A 19,565-nucleotide genomic window follows, 5' to 3' on the forward strand; every position below is an offset into this window, starting at 1 on the left:
TACAGCGAGAGAGGCAATCTCTTTAAACTTTGCCCTACTTGTATAAAATAAGGCAAATAAACTGTGCAACAATGAAATAAATACCCTTCAACCAAGCATAGGGCTACATACTGATTCAAAATCAAACATTTAAAATAAGCACTTCCACTTGCTCAAAAAGAGGATAAAAAAAATGGCTTCCCCACCACCAGTGCTGAATGTGAACACCAGTTGAGGAACCTGACTCTCTGCTTCTTTTACCAGCAAACAAGCTTCGGTATCAAATTTTGAAAAGCAAAATCCATTTCTACCTACAAAATACACATAAGTCAATACGGCCCTGCAAAAAAAAAAATGCCATTTTAAATTGCCAAGTCACTATGTGAGGGCATATTGGGGCACGCATACTGGGACTTGCGCAGCCTAGCAATTTTGCATGGAGCCTTTACTTAAGGATGCGCCTTGCCAAATAAATACCTTCTCTTCAAACAAAACCACAAAAATCAGCACAAGGAAAACATGGCTGAACTGCCTCGAGGGGGGGGGTGAACTGGTGAAATGAGGACACACAGGTAGGTAACATGAAGGACCATGGCTAAGTGAAGCAACCATAGCAGATGGCATGGTGCTCGTCATGGGCAGTCCGCCAGCCAGTGACAGGCTGGGGGGAATACATTATACCCACATGTCTCTGTATACTGGTCAGGCAGACTGAGTGAGCACATAATAAAAAAAAATACGAGTGGCACAAAGAAAGAGCAATTCACAGTGACCAAGAAATCAATCACAGGAAGTTACATTACAAAACTTACACAATCCAAACAAACAAGTGAGGCAGAGTCGGGACTAGCAGGGCACTGGATTTTCGCCTAACCTCTGGTGACATAGACAGGGATGTCCCTGCCAAGGGATCACAGGCGGTTGGCTGCCCTATGTGCCACGCTGCTGCCTAAAATGCTTCCCTTTCGGTCCTCCCCCACGTTTTCACCTCATGCCACCGACCCTCCTTCCATGACCTGGCCTGCCTTTGGAACACATCTCAGCTTCACTGGGCCCTTTGCTCTCACACTGCTCTCTGTTTTAATCAGTCTCTTAGGCTGGTCGTCCTCCACAGAACACAAGGATGGAAAACTCAGAAGGGCCATTGTGAAGATGAAACCTGCGGCCGGTCGGGGATTCTGGGAGGGACTGATCGAACAGGGCGCCTGTTTTTGCAAAGTAAAAGAAACAGTAATAGTTTGAAGCATTAAATGTGGTGCACAAACAAAAGGGAACATGATAAACTAAAGATAAGTGGGAACCAAAAGTAAAACCTAGCTTTGCTGTACAAAACAGCTCTTGGAAAACTAGCACAGCAAAGCTTCAATATTTTTTTTCTTTTGGGGTCAGTGCTATAACACTGAAAATAAAACAGACCAAAGTGATATGCCTCTCAGTCAGAGAGCCGTACTTCACAAATCAATATGTAATGGTTTTTGACAAGCTAATAAAGAAAGAAAAAAGCTGCACAATTAAAATAAAGCAAAGCTTCTTGGATTTCGAGCAGCTGGAAGCGGGAACCATACAAGATAAGATGGCAGGAGCAACAAGCACAAGTGAAATAGCTTCAACTCTTGCTGGCTTAATGGGAAGAACAAGTAGCTCAAGAAGAAAATGCACAAGAGCTACAAGTCTACCACGAATACACTGCATAAACTGACCCAATCCTGTTCCTTGGCTTTGCAAAATTAAGTCAAGCCACACCATGCACACTGAATATTTTTAATATGTGTAGTGAACTCTGTGCCAGTAAAACATGCTCGGTGAGGTACAGTCTACTTAAACAGTTATTAGTCAGCAACCACTGTGAATACACCATCACTTCTCCCACTAAACACCAAAGCCAAAATGCAGCCTTCCAGGTGTCAGCTATGCTATTAGGCTCAATTACAGTTTCCTCATGCAAGCAGACCAGGTGTAATCGAGCAGGAATAAAGCTTTAATACAACAGCTGCATAATGTATGCTATTAGGCTCAATTACAGTTTCCTCATGCAAGCAGACCAGGTGTAATCGAGCAGGAATAAAGCTTTAATACAACAGCTGCATAATGTCTTTATAAATCAAGCAAGAACTTTACTACATGGGGGAGAATGTAAGAGCAAAAATAAGGCTCACATTAAAAACTAAAATTGGCAAAACTACGGGCTAGTTGACAGTGACACAGGACTGCTGGAGAAGTATGGAATAAAACTGCAGTAGCATGGCGACAGTGGGTAACAGAACCAGTTCACCAAGCTAGGCCTCTTTGCTCATTTCGTTCATCATGCTTTTTATAGTACTACGTGCCAGGCCACCAAATTTGTATTTTTTTTCCTTCATTTTTTCCCCCCGCAGTTACAACCCTTCACTAATGTCTGCTAATTAATGAGATAGTATGCAGTAACTATTTGCTGTTGACACAAGTACTATAGACAATGCTGCAGAACAGTCTACATTTTTAGATAGTGGTTTACACGAGCTCAAGAGTGGCAGATGCAGTTAGCAGTAATCACACACTAATTACCATACTTTCACTCAAAACCATTCACCAAGAGCCAATAATGTTTCAAAATATCAACACCATTTCGCAAGGTAAAAGTCTACTATGGCTGAACACACAAAAGACTAACAGTCAAAGGTACATATGCTTGCCTAGCAACTGCACCAACACAAACAAAACAAAATTAAGAAATAGATCTGAACACCAACAGTGTAAATTTTGTTGCATATTTCAGAAATAATGGATCTGTAATACTTTTTTTTACAGTAATTTAAATGCAGAAATAGTGCAACGTATTGCGATATATTTCTTTCCTGATGTCTACACAAACTTCACTGAACTGGATTTCTTGGTATGTCTTTCAGATTTAGCTTGGGCAAACAAACTTGAAGTTTCTATGGCCACTGTCACATACAGTTACTATACATGTCTCTAGTACTGTTACATGTCACACATGGTTACAATTTTCAAGGACTGACAAGCAGAATTTTACAGCTGATGAGCATACCTTAAACTTACGACTTGCACTTAAGAGCAAATCCTCGCTAATAAGAACTACAAGCAGGTATACACAAAAGGTTGATCCCACAATGCACACATGGGTGTCACATATAGCAATGCATCCAGAAGTTCCAGCTTTTTTTTTTTTTTTTTTCCCCGCATAACCGAATACAATTATGAACTGACAAGATTTTTGATGCCTTTGTATGCATTTTTACCAGCAAATCTAAATCTTGTGTCGCTTTGTCCCTATTTTCATAGCGGGAATTGGTGCACCTTCCCTGCATGCCAGAAATTTTCTGGTTGTCTCCATGTTCAAATGAGATTGTGGACAGGATGACATCAATCAAATTAAAACTCCAGTGATAGCTCAGAATGCACATGGAACTTAAAACAAACAGTATAATTTAAAAGAAATTGGCAATATCAAATTACTAATAACAGCCCCCTTTCCCTTATTTTAGCAAAACCAACAAGGTCTGCTACAGCTCATGTATTCACATGGCATTGTCAAAGCAGGACAAAGTGGGAAGCTCCCGCACAAAGCTTGGCCATTCGAACTTTCTGTTGCTGCGAGTCTGCCTTGAGCACCTGCACTAAATACCCATTCATGTATTCATTTGGTCTGCAAGACTAACATTGCTTACAGATAAAGAAAAAGTATTTTTCAACTGAAAGACCAATTCCAGTTTCCAGTGCTGCAAGGCAGACCCAACATGCTCAGACAACTTAAAAAGAGACCTTGACTTCCAAAAATATCCTACTGCATTACACGGACGTCGAGTTCTGCAGCCTCACACCTATAGTTGTGATCACAACTAGCAACACAAGCGCTACCACAGGAAAGCTGTACCCGCTCTGCCTTGGGGTGACTACCACATTACATGCAAAATGGTGAGGACAGGTAGGGAGAGGACAAGTAGGGAAAAGGGCCTTGTTTCTCCCATGCTTCATGCATTATTCTGTTGCTCCCTCAGGCCTTCATGAATATCTGATCTAGTCACTGTCCCTACATGTTATGCATGCAACATTTGCAACATTTAAGAACAAGACTTGACAACAGCTTCAGTCAGATCTAGACAAAGCACCTCAAAAATTAGTTTGTGTTTCCCCGTGCTGCTAGCCTCACAATGCACATGGGGAGCGGTGTATACTTGAACATAAAATGCCACAATCCATGGAAGCAGCTTTCTAATGAGCCGCTTTTGCAATGTGACATCGCAACAAACTGTCACAACATCAGCACAGCACAGGCTGCACTGGCACTTTATTGTAGGCATCGAAATACAACCCAAAATTTATAACTCATGCTTCACTGCATTACAAAGCAAACTAAATCTTGTAATCAAAGTCCCACAAAATCATCATGACTTGGTTTATTGCTTACAACAGCTCACAGCATTCGTATGATATATTTATGCAGGGAAGTAGTTTGTTGCAGGTTTAGGCACTCACCAACTGAAAAATTCTGTGTATAAAACGAACAGCCTCAAAAAACACAATGCATCCTGATAAGCATAAAGAAGTTAGTGAACATAAAGCTAAAAAAGACGCAATGTGTATCACCAAGAGGAATGTATAAAATAACATTTTAAGAACTTGAAACTTTTGATACTGCACACTGACACACTAGATTATAACTTGCATACAGTGATTTATGCTCTATATCAAACATGCAAAGCTTTTTAAGTGATATTCACATAATATAAATTAGTTAAAACAAACTGGAGTGCCTACAACCTGTGCCATAAAACCAACACCAGCAGCTTTTTTTCCTGTGCGTTTTTCGAGCATGCTTGGACATGAGCAGGTAGAGTGCAATATGACGCATAACCTGATGAAGAGCTAGATCCTGTTGGGTTGTTGTGCTACCTACACAGGCCTCTACGACAGTCAGGTCACCATGGGGTGTTTCAGCACTGTCACACAGCTCTCCTTTACCCAAGCATAACAAACTCATCATACTCGGGTTCATTTCAGATACACAAATTCCCACATATAGAATTACTCAATATGTCGAACTATATTTAGCGTACAAACCAGTTCGGTAAAACAGCATTCCATGTTTTCACAAATGAGCTTTAATGAATGAAGGGAAGCAGGAACCAGAGTTAGGTGTACATGATGACACTGTGTATTGGCCAATTTTGATAGCGCTTGCATATCTTATTTGCAAAGGCTTTAGCGAAAGGTACTAGAGATACATAAAGATAAAATTATGATCAGACATGATGCACAGGTGACTACAGAAAGTTAGCAGCACTCATTTCTTCTCAAAGAATTTTCTGAACGAGCTACTAAAATCAGTAGACTAATATTAGTGAATATTCAATATTCCAGTTGATTTAAACAAGCTTCACAATTTTCTTGGTTGAACTAGGCTTCCACTGTATTCTGAAGCCAATAAATTGAAACAAATTTTTCACTTAGCTAAATCTTTTGGATTTCTAGGTACACTAAAGCAGCCAAAAGCAGCTGATGACAGAGCACTAGTCAAACATGCCCGTGTCCGATATTCCAGCTAGTGTATATGTTGACAAGTGGTACTGCAAGATGATGCCACCAAGTTGCATGTTCATGACTCTCACGACTTAGCTATATTGGATATGCATTGCATGGGCGAGAATCCTTTCTCTTGGCCAAGGAGGATTTCTCTTGCAGAATTGCTGTGGCCTATCCTGCAGTATGTTAAATGTTCCGAACAACCAGGAATGCAACACAGCCATAAAAAGATTCAAACATGCAGTACTGGTAGTGCAATCATTAGATCGTAACATATTTTTGGCTTAATAGACTTGATTCTGATTACTGTGAAATTTTGACAAGCTACATCCACTACCGTTCTTTCACATAACATACATCAGCTTTACGTCTGCAGATATCATTTAGCATTGTGTAGGAGGAGGCATAAATCTGTGTGCATGTCTTCTTTCAGTAACCATGGGTAATTCTAACAAAGATCTATGGCCTAAAGGAGCTTGTATCAATGAGAGTTGACCACAGTTAAATAATGAAATCCACAGAAATACACTAATGCAGCAATTTGTGTTTACACAAGCAGCAAAGGAGAGTGAATAATGAAAGGAAAAAGTATGACACATTAGAACAAATGCTACTATACAGGGTGTTTCAGCTAACACTTTCAAAATTCTTTAAAGATTGCCTGTGGCAGATAGCACAATTCTAGTTCCTGGGCTGGTCTACTCTAAAAGCCGGAGATTACTTGCACAAAAAATTGACATGCATAATCGACTGACTAATTAGAGTTTTTAAGTAATTACCTTGTGGCCCATATTGCAATTTAGAAATTCTGGCCATAGAGTTTGCAAGGAGTTCACAAGAATTCGTTCCACTTGGAACGAATTCTCAGGATGACACCAATTGCGAGATATTAATTCCCGAACTTTGAGGTGTAATGCATTGGCGTTCCAGTTTCTTTCTTAACAAAACGTCGCTTTATGCATTGAAGCACAAAAGTAACTGGAACGCCAATGCATTTCACCGCAAATTTTGGGAATTAATATCTCGCAATTGGTCTCATCCTGAGAAGTCATTCCAAGTGGATCTGCGTTGCGAACTGCCAATGAGTGTGAGTGGAAGTGAGTGCGAGTGAGTGTGAGTGAAGGTGAGTGCGAGTGAGTGTCAGTGGAGGTGAGTGCGAGTGAGTGCCAGTGACTCAGATATCTATTTTTTTCTTACTGTTAGCGTTACAGATTTTTGGGCATTTAGAGTCATCTGCCACTCCTGACACCAAGAAAAGGCAGAATTTTGTATATGGTGATTATCACTGTGAATAATTTCGCAGTACGAAATACAATAGTCAGCGAATAGACGGATGTTAGCATGTAATCGGGAAGGCAAATCTTTTATGTATATTAAAAATAAAACTGCGTCCAAAACACTGCCTTGGCGCACTCCCAATGCAACAAGTGCTAAATTGGAAGCTTCGTTATGAATATACACGAATTGTGAGTGGCTAAACTTCGGCAAAGTGACTCATGAGTGCACTCACTCATACTCGCACTCATTTCAAAGGGGTGAGTGCGAGTGAGTGCCATTGATTGTGAGTACAGGTGAGTGCGAGTGAGTGCCAGTGAGTGTGAGTGCAGGTGAGTACGAGTGCCAGTGAGTGTGAGTGCAGGTGAGTGCGAGTGCCAGTGAGTGTGAGTGGAGGTGAGTGCAGGTGAGTGCCAGTGGGTGTGAGTGGAGGTGAGTGCGAGTGAGTACCAGTGAGTGTGAGTGCAGGTGAGTGTGAGTGGAGATGAGTGCGAGTGCGAGTGAGATTTTGTGAGTGTGAGTGGAAGTGAGTGCGACTGCGAGTGAGTGCCAGTGAGTGTGATGGAAGTGTGTGCGGGTGCGTGTGAGTACCAGCGAGTGTGAGTGCAGGTGAGTGTGAGTGGAGGTGACTGCGAGTGCGAGTGAGTGCTGTGAGTGGAGGTGACTGTGAACGTGAGTGAGTGCGGGGCCTTGAAAAAATTATGGTGAGTGAGTGTGAGTGAGTATTCTCCCACACTGACGACCTATGGTGCCATCTGCCACAGGCAACCTTCAAAAATTTTTGAAAGTGTTCGCTGACACACCCTGTATCTCTAACATAAAATGAAGATATAAATCAGAGAGAATATAATGCATGAGGTGATAAATACGCACAGCTTTTTTTTTAATGAAAGAAAAATAATGTCAAAGAACTGCTGACTTCATACTAGTGTTGTTGAAAAGATCCAACTGAGCCTACATAGAAGGCACTACTGTCCAATATTCCAACAATAAGGAAGCATTGACCATTTGAGTGGGCAGCTCCATGTGATGAAGTTTGGCAAAGAAACAAGAAAGAATACACACATGCATGAAGTGCATTTTCAAGCATGAATCGTGTGCTAGGCTCTTCCATTCAAGCTTGACAATCCTTGCTGCTTGCCCGCCCCTATTTCTATCAATCATCAGAGACTACATATAATTTTATTCTTCAGTTTCTTTCCTTGCATACAACTATCAGTAAACAAGTATTCAGTGTATGTAAAGGTGGGAAATTAAAGTGCAAACTTGCACTATCATGGTCCTGTCAGGTTCCCCGTCACCACTTTTAGCCAATGCAGGCAGACAAGTAGTAGGGGTATGTCATGTTGACTGCAAACGCATTGCAGACAACACTTGCACTGAAAGGTGACCTATGCAATTCTGTGTATTCTTGCTCTTTTCACCGACATTTTGTATTAAAATAGATGTTCCAGCTTGCAAGCTGCAAGCTTTTTTTTTTTTCTATTTTAAAGCAAGGCCTTCTACTCCCATGAAACGAACTGATGTTGTTAGCAGCCACTTGAAGAAGCCTCCAGTACATTTTTTTTATATGTTCTTATGTCAATATTACTCATTAACTTTTAATTGTTAACTTTACAGCCACAATATCAAAACATTTTTAATATAAACTTGAAAATATCAGTTTCAGCTGTTTTTGGCTCGCTACCTGCCATGTAGCCTCTTTCCCATAAGAGAAACATTTATTACAAATAAATTTAGAAAAGGCAACCCCTGTGGTACTTCCCCTGAGCTGCCTATCCTAAGTTGGTTTCTTTTAGGTGTGTGCTTTGCTGGGCTACACAGCCCACATAAGACCAAAAAATTTCCAAAAGCCCAATGCAGCCTTCCACTTGCATGCCTCAGCAGTTCTGGGGCCGTAATCTCAATTGGTCACTTTCGCACACACTTTCGCTTTAGTGTGAAGAACGTCCGGTGTGATACACCTCACTGGAGCTATATGGGCACTCTACCCACTGGCTGAGCCAATCAAAATTCACTGACAGCGATATCCTCGAAAGCTGAGCTCCATGGTTGACCAAGCGTTTGCATAAATTTATGATACATTAAATTCCTTTTAGCGATATATCCCACAGCTTGTAAGAGCAATAAGCAATTTGCAATTAGTCCATGCCCTTGATTTGAAGCATCAGCTGAACACAAAATTAACACATATGTTACTGGTCTACTCAAACAGGCAATGTGTTGCACTTATGGGCAAGCCTGTACACGCCATGGGGAGAATTAAATTGCTGGCAGTCAGTTTACAAGCACTACTATGAAGTAAAGGCAGCTGGCCACATTGGGTCTTTAAAATTTCCGTGGGCTTACTCTTAAATGGGAAAAGTGTAGCACAACTGAAAAGTAGCACAACTGAACAGCTGAAACTGATAGTCTTCAAATGTACTTTAAACATCTAGTATTTACAGTTACCATAAAGTTTGTTCCTGAACTGAAGAGGAGCACAGCTATCAGCGCACATCACTATGAATGTGCAATTTTATTTTTTCACTCCTTGCACGGACAGTTTAACACCATTACATCGCTTGGTTTAATATTTTGTGGAAGATTGAAATCTTGCACTTTTAATCATTCATTTTTCACATGCATTAGAAGTATGTACATGTTATGCATAATAAGACGACGGCGAGCATGCAAATTCTAAATAAAATAATAACACCAGCTGCCATGCACATGCTTCAGAGCTCTGGAAGGCACTGTGCAATACAAGCACTGCACGAGAACAGTGCTAAGATATGTCAACACAAATTAAATCTCAGGCCAGCTTGGCAGAATCAGATTGGTTATGCAATGATGCTGCATTTTGATGGTGCATACCAGTGCAGCAAACAAGGAGGGACAAAGACAAGCGCTGAACTTCCACTGATGAAGAATGAAAATTTTGCACAATTAAGCATAAAACCAAAGCTTATCAGAATTGATATTGTGTTGCTGCACCCATCAAAGGACAGCGAGCCTTTTCAAAAAGTGTTCCAAGAAATGTCACAGCATTGACCAAAGTCTACATGACAAATGTTTTACTATGGTGATTCTTAATCTCACGAAATGCATCATAACCTTGAAAGGCAGCAACAAAAACAAACCAGCTACCATTATAATACCAGCCTGCATATAGCACGTGCCTCAAGTAACCACAACCTGTGATTGTTAACATAGTAGCAGCACTCCCTCCTGGCTGCAAGACGAGTCCAATTAAAGGCCACAATTATCAACAAGCAAGCTCTACTCAATTTCACCAAGGGTCTGGCTAGCGTAGAAACATGATGAGAAATCCAGATGCCCAACAAGCGTGGCATAGTAGTAATTTTCCACTATGGAATGGCAGATTTCTGCCAAAGCCTCAAAATTAACTTTTGGTGACAAACAACTGCCTACCACCTGCTGCTAGTAGATGCAATGGTGCAAACAGCACTACAGGTAAAAATCATAGCAGAATGACCTCCTTCTGCAAAGTGCATATAGGCTGCATGCCCCAAAAATTGCTTAAACTTCAGCCAGGCTTCTACGCTAACGCACAAGGCATACCATGGCAGTATCTCAATTTTTAGACGCCCTCTCCCAAGCAGAGTGAATTACTTTCCAGGAGAAGGAAGGCAAAGCCAAATTTCTGCACTTTCTTCACAATTTTGAGATCCTCAAATTCCTCTTAGAGATAAGCCATGCAGCCTTCTCCGTTTTTCTGCTGGCCTTGCTGGTGTACTCGCAATGCTTCCCTCCCCCGGAATACAATGTCAATCTAGACAATGGCAAGTAAGATAGCAACGTATTGCGATACATTTTTTTCCTGATGTCCACACAAACTTCACTGAACTGGATTAATATTCTTGGTATGTCTTTCAGATTTAGCTTGTGCAAATAAACTTCAAGTTTCTATGGCCACTGTCACATACAGTTACTGTACATGTCTCTAGTACTGTTACATGTCACACAGACAAGCAGAATTTTACAGCTGATGAGCAGGGGTTGCACGTATAGCAATGCAGCCAGAAGTTCCAGCTTTCTTTTTATTTTTATTTTATTAATTTTTTTATTAATTTTTTTCCCTTACAGGCAGATTAAACTTGTCCTACCACACAACTAGAAGATGCAAGCCAGAAAAAAGATGCTCGATATGGCTCGAGATTGGCTCCGTTCTGAATACGACAGCCTGGCAGCCAGCCACGCAAAGATACATGCATCCATGAAAAAACCATGGAGGAAGGAAAAAACAGTCGTTGGCGTACGCAAGCAATGTCTCGTTCCTCGGTTCGTACATTGTGCTAGTTGTGTGCTGTTCTATCAACTAGAGTCATCTAGCTGTGCCGACGCTGTGTGCAATGTGTTTTGTGTGATGTAGCGGTTTCGGTTTAGAAACACACATAATCCGCACCCAGGAGACGCTGTTTGCAACTACGCCCGCCTATATAAAGAGCTGTCCCCGTGACCAGTCGCCTTGGTAACTTTTCCCAATCCTCCATGGTTCACTTCTGTGACATCGTCAGTTGTTCGGCCGCCATGCCGATAAAACAGTTTTGTATCAGTGCTTTGTGACTATAGAGTTTCTCACTCTATTATGTTTGTGACATCGGCTGTATTGCGTTTTTTCGCCGACGGCTTACTACCACAATGGCGGGATCTGCGTTCGCCACCTCCGTTCTCGATGCGCCTTTGTACGTCGCGCGTTGGGTAGCACTTTTTCCATTAAGTGAAATTCTTTGCACTTTGTGTTTCGTCAACAATGTCCGAATTTCTTTAGGAGATAACCGCGACAATTATTGATGGTTGGGCTCTACTGTCTTGTTGGTTTTTGTCAGCTTTATTTTTTATATGCGGGTTCTGCTTGTTTATAGTTTTTGTGGTTAACGTAGCATGAAACAACCGAAGGGAGTGGATTCAGCGAGGACACGCTGCTCATAATCGTGAGCCAGTCTGTACTAGCCCTATCTTGTGTCCTTTTGTTCTTGCATGGGTACGTTACACTGTAGCATTGCGCACGCGCACGTGTCACTATACAGCTTGTAGCGTTCCAAGCGCCATGCTTACTTGTTTTATGCATTGTCAAATGCAATCGGCTGCTGATGCAAAGTTGCACTGGTTTTTTATTCTGACTAAGCTGCAAAACTTGTAGCCTAGTACATGCTTCATCTAGGAGTGCAATCGGGACTGCTTATCGTTTATTAATGAATAACTGTGGTTCACCTTATTTGTAACTGCATATCTGGCTTTCAACTGACCTGATGCTCTTATTTTGTTCTTTTCACTGTTTAGACGGCGGGACATATTGGTGTCTTGGCGCTAGCTGGATGGCGGGACCTCATCATTATGATCAGTGTAAGCCAATGTACTTTACCCTTTCTGATCCTCAGTGTATTGCATGTGTGTTAAGACCAGGGAGCAGTAAGAATGATATGTCTGTGTTCGTGATAGGATAATCTACCATTAAAGCTGGACTTCAGGTTTCTCTTTAGTGTCCCTTTAAGAAATCAGTGCTTTAAGACAAAGGAGGGCTTAAATTTATTTCTAATGGTAGGTAAAATTCTTGCTTGGCACATATTGTTAATTGAAGTTCCAATTTGCACATTCTCATTTCTTTTTTTGCTTTTTTTTTTTCCCCTCGTCTGTGCAGGTTTTGCTTGCCTGTGTCTACAAGACCCTTCATGTGTCACCTGCGACAGAAAGCATTTGTGGGCAGCCAGTGCTCTCCTACAAAGACTGGCCTGCTCTGGCTGCGACAGCAATGATCTTGCACATCTATGCATGGCCAACTTTGCTGCTATTTGTCACTCTTGTTAATTACACTTCCTGCATCTTTTCTCATTTATTGGGTAATAAAGTTTGACTGTGTGACATGGTGTACAGTAGATGTCTTGCAGCATTTTGGCTTGCAGTCCTATTCTGTGCACTTCATTTCATGAAAAGCTCATCGTACAGTGTGTGTAAAAAAAACAAAAAGACGGCATGTTCTAATTTTCCTTTCAGTTCAGGTAACATGCAATATGCAAGGGATTCACTAAGAACTGGCCATTATTTCTGCGTGATGCTCTGCAAGCATATGATATTGTAAGAAGCCAACAAACAATGATACAAGGACAACATAGGGGAAATTGTACTTACTGATGAAAATGAAAAAATGATAAATTTATCATTTCTTTATTTTCAATCGGTAAGTACAAGTAATTTCCCCTATGTTGTCCTTGTTTGTTGGCTTCTTATGATATGATTAATAAGTCGGGGGCCCCTTGGTTCCCTTTCTTCTGCAAGCATATGGCAATACTTAACAAGGGACACCCACAAAGAAAGTTGCAATTTACTTTTAAATGAGGCACTGACATTGGAAGAAAATATTTGTATTGCCAGATAGGTGGTGCGCCGAGTGCTTTTCCAGATGTGAATCGTTCTTTCTTTTTAAGAATTCATTGTAGCACAGCATTCTGTCTCATAGTTGTGTAATGCTGTAACTTCATACTAGCTGTAACTGATAAAAGGATGTCATATCAGCCTGAACCGCAGCATCACTGACAAAAATGTTTCCCCGCTGGAAACTTTCAGTTTGCAGGAGAGACCCAGCAGGGGAAAGTTTTGTCGACAGTGATGTGTTTCATGCAGAGGTGACATCGGCATACAATGAACATCTTGTTTTATGTACAAAGTAATTGTGACCGATGGCATTAAATTGATTGGTCTAAGCAAAATGCACTATTTGACCAATCGGGCTGTGCATCACTCTACTCGACAATAACATTTTTATTTTTTTTTCTGGTGTCCACGTCGCATTTAAAGTAAATTGTAACTGAACAAACCATGTGTAGCCACTGCCGCAAAAAATTTGAGAATGTATGCTGTTCTTGTCAAGATGTCCGTTAGCCAACTTTTAGCGTAATGTTAGCAGGGCTTACTGAACTACATTTAGACGTCGACGGCTACAAAATGTCTTGGAAGACGGCTACTACACTTGTGAATTATCCTTTCGACATCAAATAGCTGCTTCCGTGTTTTGTGGGCACCTCCGACGTGCATGACTTTTGTGCTTTATTCTATGATATAACCACAAAAGCTCGGGCCACGTGCACAGGCGCCGTCGCCACACTTTCCCCCTCTTCCTTACCAGTCCCCATTCCTGTCCACGTGCTGTGTCCGCCCAGGGTACCCCCCCTAAGCCCCCTGGGAACGCATACGGGGGCTAGAGCTTCACTGTAAAAAAATATCACAGTTTAGCCATAATGACAACGCATTGAATGCGATGGCAACATGTTAGAGTAATACGCTAAGTGTAAGTAAGACTTGTAACTGTAGTGGCAGTATGAATTGAAGTAAGCATAAGCTAAGTAAAAACGAGCTGTTGTGCTAGGGGTACTTTTTGAATCCTGCCATCAGATAAGTTCATTTATGTTTATTAATTAAAGCGAACGTCTCCCTTAGACTTTACCACCACTTTTCCGTATCGGGTATGTTTCAAACCTTTTTCCGGGGACGATCCCGAAGGTAGTGCACAGCCGCACCAATAAAATTACATAATTTACAGGTTTTAGCTCTGTTGTTTCTCAGTTTTAATATTTAGGTCAGAAGATTTAGATAAAAGGCATGCACTGTCAGTGTTTTGTTTTGTGACATTTGTGGGCTGCCATTTTCAAAATTCTGAGGAATAATTTTGTCAAGAATGTAAGACCTGGTATGAGCAACTTTAGTGATAGAATGGTGTGGCAATAGCTGAATATTAACCCGCATATACCGTATGTCATATAGCATACATATACCTAAATATATACGGCACATCACGGCGACGGGCAAAATTCGCTTGGAGTGTCCATATAATTGCTGTCGCAATACAAGTTTCTCTAGCCTCCACAGCATTGCACCTGATGTATGAAACAGATTATAGTGATTTTGGCATAGCTTATGGGAGGAGCGGTCCATAAATATTGCATATATTGCATGACATTAGAGTTGCGAGCTGTGCGGTGCATAAACATTGCATGAGAATATACGTTGTGTAGGATAATGCATTGCGCAGCAAATCTTCGCACCCAGCTCCCTTTTCCTACCTCCCTGCCTCCTTCACAGAGCCTTTCTTTTCTTCATCTGATTCTCTATACATTGTCATCTCCCTCACATCTCACTTCCGTCCTTGCCAAATTCATCCTTCTGTGCACTTCCACTGTATACTTCCCTCTCATCTCGTACTCCTTCACTCATTTTGTATTCATTTGTTTTTCCTGTTCTCAGCAGCAGGCTGGTTTCTTACCTCTCCAATTTGCCTAGCACACCACCACGTGCAGACTCGTTCTCGTGCAAATAAATTTTAATTGCATGTTTCAACGTGTGCTTATTGGATCTGTAATTTCTTTTTATTGTAATCTCCCTTTTCATTCATTTATTCACCTGTTATCAATTCTCGAACAATGCTGGTACTGCCGGCATCAACCATTTGGCGCAGGAGATAGAAATCAACCTTGCAAAATTCACCTCCTGCCAGTTCATAGCTGTATCCTGACCTTGCTCCTGGCCCTGTGCCGTGTTGGATGTGGGGGTTGGCATGAAAGCCAGCCATGTGAACTGACAAGTTACGCAACTGCAGTTCCCAAGTATCCACAACTCCACCTTGAAGCAGTAACAAGCAGCAGCGTATCCTATGCAGGGCGCATAGGAACCCTACCAGAGTTTTCACACAGTATGTAGTAGTTTCTCTAACCCCCCCCCTTTGTGAAGATGCCATGGTGTATGCATGTATCGAGTATGTAAAATGCAGTGCAAAATGATCACCCAGAACACACACGGAACATGACATGAATGCGAACGACGCTCTTGCGCATATCCAAGCACATAGTGGATATTAACTACATCCTTCCACTAAACACATGAAAATAGACCGCAAGGTTTAGTGGCTGTTAAGTGTACTGTAAGTCACTGTGCACCGCTATTTAGTGGGAACATTGGTCCTGGGAACAAAACATACACTAAGAAATAGAGTTTTCATTTTTATTGTTTTTCTAATCCCCTTACCAGGGTATGCCTGTTGGCAAAAAACTAGCTCAAAATGACATGTCGTTGAGGAAGAAAACACTGTATTTGTGCAACGAAATGTTCAATTTGCCCATGATGCCGACATGGCCCATTTTGTGTCATTTGCCATTCCAAAACAGTATCATAGCCAGCTTGTTAGCCAGCTCATAGCTTGTTTGAAAGAGCATGTCTGTAGCTTGCGCTCCTGCCGAAATGAGCCTTAAATGCTGCTTCTTAAGGAAACTACCTGGTTTTGTAGCATAAAATGCCATTTTTGCACACTTTCTGCACCTTTCTCAAAAAATAATTTTTCCTAGTCAAATGTTTTGGGAGCAGCACTGTGGCACTATTACTCATTCACTCTTTTTGATTTCTTTTTTGCCTGAATGCTAGAGAGTCAGATTGCACAAAAGCTATAATATAGTGTTTTAGGACACTGCAACATTTTGAAATCCTGTAGAAATCGTCAATAAAAATTCACTTGTGCAAAGTTGCAACTCTAGAATTTCATAACTAATCAGCACGCAAGGTTGAATATTTCCTGAAAATTTCACGTGTCTAGAGTCAATAACAGAAGTGTGTTTATCCGGGACCCATGTCTGTCCCCTTCAAGTGTAAGTGCAAAGATGCAAGCTGGTGTACACCTGACAAGAGTGGCAAGTAGCACATTGCAAAAAAGCCCTGTACTCACTGCACATATTGCAAGAAAATGAAATATTTAACTGCTGGCCAATTATGTACGGCACTTAAAGAGCCCATTTATGCAATTTTAAATTGCTGCATCAAGTTTTACAATCCTGGGTAAATTTTGGGAAAAGATATATGGATCGTACAAGTATTTAGTCACTATTCTTGCTTAAAAAATTGGCATTTAAGGACGGCTTGCAATGTAGATTATCCGAGGGCCCCGTGGGTGTGTGTAACTGTAGGGTTACTTTGCTATGTAGTTGTCATGCCCTTTGTTTTTTTTTGCAAACAATCTTACAAATGACACTACTTTTAAATCTTCCACAGAGATTCAAAAAATTTGTTGAAATATTAACGGAGCTCAAATGAAAAAAATACAAGTCTGGTTGCATTTCTGAAATTGTGGTCCATAGTATTCTTATTCAATTTGATTAGAAAATTGCCATATTTGAACACCACTACTTGTTACTTCAAGAGCGTGGTCGGTGACTATTTGAGCCCAGGCATTCACTAGGTATCTAACTGTACATGTCGCCAATTTAAAATTTTTCCTCGCGACAGTAGAAAGTTATAGAATGCATACTTACTCAAGCAAAGGCCCGAAGAGGATCTGCGGTATACTGCCAGACCAATAAGCCAAGGGGCTTGCATTACAAGAGTGAGAATAGAAAGGACACGGAAGTTCGCCAACATTGATACTTTAATTTACATCTTCAAACACACGCTGCTGTGCATGTGTACACCACTGGCGTGAGGCTCCCCAGTCTGTCGTCATATCATACATTCTTACAGCATGTACTTCCTTTTGCAAGCATAATGTGCGCGCCCGGCTGTACTGAGACATTCATGCTGCTGATGATTACTCGGGTATTTTAGAATTAGCATGTGGGGACAGTTGGTGGCTTAGCTCTGCTAGAATACTATCTGAGCCTACAGAGCACACAGACAACAATCGCGTCCTAGACGCCCTGAAGAAAACTCGCACTTTGTCTTCACTGCAACTTCGGCAAATCTTCAAAGAAAATAGTAGGCAAGCTTCATATTCTATGCTGGATACACACACAAAAAATAGTTTTTTTTTTTTTTTTTTCAGAAATCAACGCCAATACTTGTGTGCTCACTATGCAAGCATAACCGGTACATCAATGACATGCAAGTTTGCATACACCAAGAGAGGCAATCTCTTTAAACTTTGCCCTACTTGTATAAAATAAGGCAAATAAACTGTGCAACAATGAAATAAATACCCTTCAACCAAGCATAGGGCTACATACTGATTCAAAATCAAACATTTAAAATAAGCACTTCCACTTGCTCAAAAAGAGGATAAAAAAAATGGCTTCCCCACCACCAGTGCTGAATGTGAACACCAGTTGAGGAACCTGACTCTCTGCTTCTTTTACCAGCAAATAAGCTTCGGTATCAAATTTTGAAAAGCAAAATCCATTTCTACCTACAAAATACACAAAAGAAGTCAACATCGTCCTGAAAAAAAAAATGCTGTTTTAAATTGCCAAGTCACTATGTGAGGGCATATTGGGGCACGCATACTGGGACTCGCGCAGCCTAGCAATTTTGCATGGAGCCTTTCCTTAAGGATGCGCCTTGCCAAATAAATACCTTCTCTTCAAACATAACCACAAAAATCAGCACAAGGAAAACATGGCTGAACTGCCTCGAAGGGGGTGGGGGGAAACTGGTGAAATGAGGACACACAGGTAGTAAAATGAAGGACCATGGCTAAGTGAAGCAACCATAGCAGATGGCATGGTGCTCGTCATGGGCATCCCGCCAGCCAGTGACAGGCTGGGGGGAATACATTATACCCACATGTCTCTGTATACTGGTCAGGCAGACTGAGTGAGCACATAATAAAAAAAAAAATACGAGTGGCACAAAGAAAGAGCAATTAACAGTGACCAAGAAATCAATCACAGGAAGTTACATTACAAAACTTACACAATCCAAACAAACTAGTGAGGCAGAGTCAGGACTACCAGGGCACTGGATTTTCGCCTAACCTCTGGTGACATAGACAGGCACGTCCCTGCCAAGGGATCACAGGCGGTTGGCTGCCCTATGTGCCACGCTGCTGCTTGGAATGCTTCTCTTTCGGTCCTCCCCAACGTTTAAACCTCATGCCACCGACCCTCCTCCCATGACCTGGCCTGCCTTTGGAACACATCTCAGCTTCACTGGGCCCTTTGCTCTCACACTGCTCTCTGTTTTAATCAGTCTCTTGGGCTGGTCGTCCTCCACAGAACACAAGGATGGAAAACTCAGAAGGGCCATTGTGAAGATGAAACCTGCGGCCGGTCGGGGATTCTGGGAGGGACTGATCGAACAGGGCGCCTGTTTTTGCAAAGTAAAAGAAACAGTAATAGTTTGAAGCATTAAATGTGGTGCACAAACAAAAGGGAACATGATAAACTAAAGATAAGTGGGAACCAAAAGTTAGTACAAAAGTAGCACAGCAAAGCTTCAATTTTTTTTTTTTTTTCTTTTGGGGTCAGTGTATATATTAAAGTGCCATAACACTGAAAATAAAACAGACCAATGTGATATGCCTCTCAGTCAGAGAGCCATACTTCACAAATCAATATGTAATGGTTTTTTGACAAGCTAATAAAGAAAGCAAAAAGCTGCACAATTAAAATAAAGCAAAGCTTCTTGGATTTCGAGCAGCTGGAAAGCGGGAACCATACAAGATAAGATGGCAGGAGCAGCAAGCACAAGTGAAATAGCTTCAACTCTTGCTGGCTTAATGGGAAGAACAAGTAGCTAGCTCAAAAAAAAATGCACAAGAGCTACAAGTCTGCCACAAATACACTGCATAAACTGACCCAATCCTGTTTCTTGGCTTTGCAAAATTATGTCAAGCAACACCATGCACACTGAATATTTTTAATATGTGTAGTGAACTCTGTGCCAGTAAAACATGCTCGGTGAGGTACAGTCTACTTAAACAGTTATTAGTCAGCAACCACTGTGAATACACCATCACTTCTCCCACTAAACACCAAAGCCAAAATGCAGCCTTCCAGCTGCCAGCTATGCTATTAGGCTCAATTACAGTTTCCTCA

The 19,565-nt window shown here is 41.4% G+C and overlaps 1 long non-coding RNA gene across 1 annotated transcript; it reads right to left on the reverse strand.

The window, feature by feature from the left end:
• Positions 1–759: 759 nt before the first annotated feature.
• On the reverse strand, positions 760–19,556 carry LOC125942055 (uncharacterized). The gene is made up of 2 exons (XR_007464758.1): positions 18,618–19,556; positions 760–967 (listed from the first exon to the last, which is right to left on the reverse strand). It is a non-coding gene; the product is annotated as an uncharacterized LOC125942055 (long non-coding RNA).
• Between the last annotated feature and the right edge of the window lie 9 nt (positions 19,557–19,565).

Source organism: Dermacentor silvarum, unplaced genomic scaffold, assembly GCF_013339745.2.
Source record: "Dermacentor silvarum isolate Dsil-2018 unplaced genomic scaffold, BIME_Dsil_1.4 Seq964, whole genome shotgun sequence".
Classification (NCBI taxonomy): Eukaryota; Metazoa; Arthropoda; class Arachnida; order Ixodida; family Ixodidae; genus Dermacentor; species Dermacentor silvarum.